Below are 5,133 nucleotides of genomic sequence, written 5' to 3' on the forward strand. Positions count from 1 at the left end.
ACCTACTTGCTGCCGGCTTACGCATCTTTCCCGATGCCACCTCTGCGCCGTGGCGCGCTGCTCTTCTCGCAAGCCACGTCATCGCACCTCGGCAATCCCGACGGGACGGAGGCCGACATGGACGACATCATCACGACTGGCTCGGCCGCCTCCGCGGCCTCCCCCGGGTTCAACGCCCAAGAAGATGCAATCGATCTCAACGGCGACATGCACGACGGGCTCGACTACGGAGAGGAGGAGCCAGAGGAGGACGAGGACAAGGACGAGGGGGAGGAGCCGACGCGTGCTCCGGTGAAGAAAGGGAAAAAGAAGAGGCGGGCGGCCAGGACCGGCGAGCCACGCATCAAGTGGGCGTCCAAAGAAGATGAGTGCCTCGCCAAAGCGTGGAATGTCGTCTGCCTCGACCCGACACCGGTACAAACCAGAACATCGAGACGTACTTGGAGCGCATCAAGGCGGAGTTCGACTAGCGAAAGCTGGTCGACCCCTACTTCGCCGGTGTCCACATGCAGCGCGGCGCAAAGGCCATGTCCAACCATTGGGCGCTCATCCAAACGGCGTGCAACAAATGGCATGGGATCGTCGAGGAATTCGCGGCTCGCCTGGAAACCGGCGCCAACTACGAGAGTTAGGTATGACGTCGGTTCCTCGGTCCTTTTCCGCCGTGTGCGTTGCCGACACTTGTTCCTCCCCAGCGCAGATGGTCCGGATATTCGCCATGTTTCGCCAGGACAACAGCTCCGACCAAGATTTCAAGTACCTCCACGCGTTCTCCTGGATCGAGAAGTGCGAGAAGTGGGCGGAAGAGTCCGGCGCACCCTCGACAAGGCCAAGGAGACGTACAAGCCGGAAGCGCCGATGTCGGGCGCGGCCGATGGGCGCCCTGAAGGCAACAAATACGCCAAGTCGGCAAGGGCGCCGCGCCTGCCACCGCGCGTCTACAAGAGTCCATCAAACACTGCATCACCGACGCCAAGACCCGAGCCGCCCAGAGGGAAGAGAAAACCGAGGCGCGGTGGTCGGCGTTGATGACGACCAGCGCCGCCAAGCTCGACCTACTCCGGACCAACGTCGCCCTCCTCAGACCAACGTCGCCGCGATGTAGAGGAACACCGGCCTGGCTTTCCTGATGGGAGGGGCGGACATGTCGACCAAGGACGATCAGGTCAAGGCGTGGTTCCTGGCGGAGTGTGGCCTCATCCTGAACCAGATCCCGTCGACGGTGGCGCCAACTCCCACGCCGATCCCAATGCCGCCGCCAAGCTTGAGCGACGCCTCCACAACGCCCAACACAGAAGCCGCGCCGACGCCGACTAGCCCGCGACGACTCTCGCCAATCTGACACCGGAGGACGGCACCACCGTTTGATGCAGTATGCGCCCTTTCTTTTGATGGCCGAACTTTCAAGTTTATTGACCGCCCAACTGTGGCATGGTGATCACTGGACTTGCGGCGTTGTTGATCGCCGGACTTGTAGCGTTGATCGCCTTTTTTTGGTAGCGGGAAATGTATGTTTTAATTTAACCCTCTTGGGTCCCGGCCCCCGGGGGCAGGGCTAGGACCTAGATCGTCCCCCAGGGCCTAAAAAGCGTCGGGTGATGGGGCAAAATAGCGCTGGCCGCTGCGCTGGGGGGCCGAACGAGTGGAGTTGCTCTAAGATCCTTGCATCGATCTCCAGCAGTGAGGTCTTTGTTGCCAGAGTCGGGCTTGTTCGAGCTACTGCTGATGGCGGTTGTGACAAGCTACCATCATCGGCATTGGAGATGCACGGCCTCTTGACGAGCACGACCGAGTCGATGATCCTCGCGTCGCGGTCCTGGAGTGCCTTGAGCTTCTCTTGCTGCTCCTTGACGTACCTCACCGCATCCGAAAGGACTAGCAAAACGGCCCGTGCGTTGCAATGATAGAACAAAAAGTCATAATCTTCAATGGTCATGACCACATTTTACTGCATCACCGAGATACACTATCACTCTCATTTTTCGTGAAATCAAGAACAATTTTTGAAAATCATGAACATTTTTTTAAACTCGTGAGTATATCTAAAATCGTGAACATTTTTCAAAATCTTGAACAATTTTACAGATTGCGAACATTTTCTAGAATCATGACATTTTTTGAATTCGTGAACATTTTATACTATTTCAAAAATAGAAAAAATGTAAAAAAATTTAAAACATTTTCCTTGAAGGGGTGAACATTTCTAGAATCGACGAACATTTTTTGGAAGTTCGTGGAATAATTTTTATAATTCACGAACATTGTTTTGTTTTACCAAACATTTCCTGAAATGCGTGAACATTTTTTGAATCAGCGAAGACTTTATGAATCAATAAACAATTTGCAAGTCACAAACAGTTTGTTAATTTTTACAATATTTTTTAGTTCATGAATATTATTGGAATTAAATAAATTCTGTCCTATTTCATTAACATTTTTAATACACAAACTTTTCAGAAATAAATGAATTTTTTTATTTACCAAACACTTTTTTCAAAATTGGTAACATTTTCTGAATATGCATTTTTTCTAAACTCCTGAACATTTTTTTTAATCCACAAACATTTTATTTCAGAATTCGTATTTCTTTTAATTTTTTGGAACTTTTCTGAAGTCCCAAATTATAAAAGTTGAAAAAAAAGACAGAAAAGAAAAACCAAACAAAGAAAATTAGAAAACAGGCCGTCGGTGATGGGCCGGCCAAAACAGGCGCACTATGTCTTCTTTGAGCACGCAGACCGTAGTATAGAATGTTTCTACTACATGGGTTGGCCCTTGCGGGGATTCACCTGTGTGAAATATTTTTTTATCACTTATAAAAGGCATTGGTAGGTAATATTTCTGAATGCCCGTGCGTTGCAACAGGAGAGATATTTTTTTGCGAGAAGCAATGGGAAACATAATTGATGTGTCATCCAAGAAAGGGTCTCCACAATGGAAGGCGACAAAGCAAGGAGTTATGGTCTTCTTGCTAGACACGTTTGACACGCGAAATCTTGATAATGATGGAGTTGGTCAGCGTGGTGGTGAGTTCAAACTCTATGACTTTTTTCCTTCGGGCCCGCCTCCATCTTGGGGTTGTGCCCGCCTCCTCATTTGGTGGCTGCGCGGCGACCTCCGGGACACAGTTGCTTCGTCCACTCTATTCTACCACGGCATAACTTGGTGGATTATTAATTGCAGCGCATAAATCCCGTTTCATTAGCATAATCAGGTATGAATGTTCCTTCCTTTTAGGGTTTATTCTCTTTGATCATTTTAGTGTTCAAGTGCCCATAATTTTGCTTCAATTAAACCCAAACAACATAGTCTCTTTTATTGGCATGTGCCCATAATTTCTTCTATTTATAGTCAACCAAGATAAAACGAACGCGCACCGCTAACCACTGGCCAGCGCGAATATTTAAGAAAATACTATAGCGTCAGATTATTTTCTTTTGATTTTTTGGAACATTGAAGAAAATATTAGTTGGGTAATATTCTTGGAAGCATGAACAATTTCTTAAATTCCGATTTTTTTTCATAAAATGCAAACATTTTTTTTTTGCGAATTCCATTTTTTTTTGGAAAAACACGAACATAATTAGAAACATGAATAGTTATTTAAATTCACAAACAATATTTAAAAACATGATTTTTTTATAAAAACATAAAAAAAATTCAGTTTTTAATTTGTTTTAAAGTGGAGCACTATAAACAATTTTAGAAAATATTTCCTTAGACGTAAATATTATTTTGTATTACTGAACATTTCACAAAAACAAGAATATTTTGAAATATGGAGCACTTTCGAACATTTTTCAAAACAGGAACAAAATAATGGAATTCTGACAATTTTTTGTATATGTCAACCAAAATAGAAATTCTGAAGAGTTTTTGTAATTTTTTACTTTACACAAAAAGGAAATGTAAGGAAGGAAAAAAGGAAAAAGAAATATAAAAGATAAAGAGGAAGGAGCAGAAAAAGAAAATTGGAAATAGAACGACGAAAATGGGAAAGGGCCGGCATAGGCCCCTGTGGGAAGCTTGAACTAGTTCTCGCTCCATGCGACAAATATGTCTTCCCAAATTTGTGGGCAATAATAAGTGGGTTGGCTTTGTTGGGCTGGAGCGCGTGCAGCCCAATTACCGAATTCTGGCAAACCTTTTTTCTTTTCTAGCGAACTGACGCACAAAAGTTTAGTACCACCTTGGACTTGGATAGGAAAAATAAAATTCGACGGTGAACGGATGAAAAATTTGGAGTAACGTACCTTGCTTTATTAGTATGTATATGTATATGTATATGTGTGTGTATATATATATATTTGGCCTCGTGAAGGAGAAATATATCGTTCAGGCTTGGGGAGGCTTAAATAAATGTATATTCATGCCCCAATCATGAGCTCTGAAGAGAAATTATTATTCATAACTTTTATGCTCAGCTTTCTCGTAATGATCAATCTATGCTCGATACTTCTTGTACTGGTTCTTTTATGAAGAAGACTATTGAATTCAAATGTGATTTATTGGAAAGAACTAAACGCAATTCTGAAGATTGAGAACTCGATGAAGGTAAGGAGTCAGGTATAAATCTTAAGTTTGATTGTGTTAAATCTTTTATGGATACTGATGCCTTTCGTGATTTTAGCACTAAATATGATCTTGACTCTGAGATAGTAACTTCTTTCTGCGAATCATTTGCTACTCATATTGATCTCCCTAAGGAGAAGTGGTTTAAATATCATCCCCCCATTGAAGTGAATAAGAAACAATTACTTATAATGTTGATCCTATTGTACTACTGCTTACATTACTAGGGTTTATACCCCTCGCTACTGCACAGATGCTTATTAGTAGCGTGGGTTTATACCCCTCGCTACTGCTATTTACTAGTAGCGCGAGTTTTTACCGCTTGCTACTACTAAGCGGTCTCTACCGTTCCCCCGGGACATGCCATAGTAGTAGCGAGGGTTATAAACCTACTCTACTACTAATTTGATAGTAGTAGCGCGAGTTTTTAACCGTCGCTACTACTAAGCGGTCTCTACCGTGCCCCCGGGACATGCCATAGTAGTAGCGAGGGTTATAAACCCACGCTACTACTAAGTTGATAGTAGTAGCGCGGGGTTTTAACCCTCGCTACTACAAAGC

The sequence above is a fragment of the Triticum aestivum genome, chromosome 5B (assembly GCF_018294505.1).
Source record: "Triticum aestivum cultivar Chinese Spring chromosome 5B, IWGSC CS RefSeq v2.1, whole genome shotgun sequence".
NCBI lineage: Eukaryota > Viridiplantae > Streptophyta > Magnoliopsida > Poales > Poaceae > Triticum > Triticum aestivum.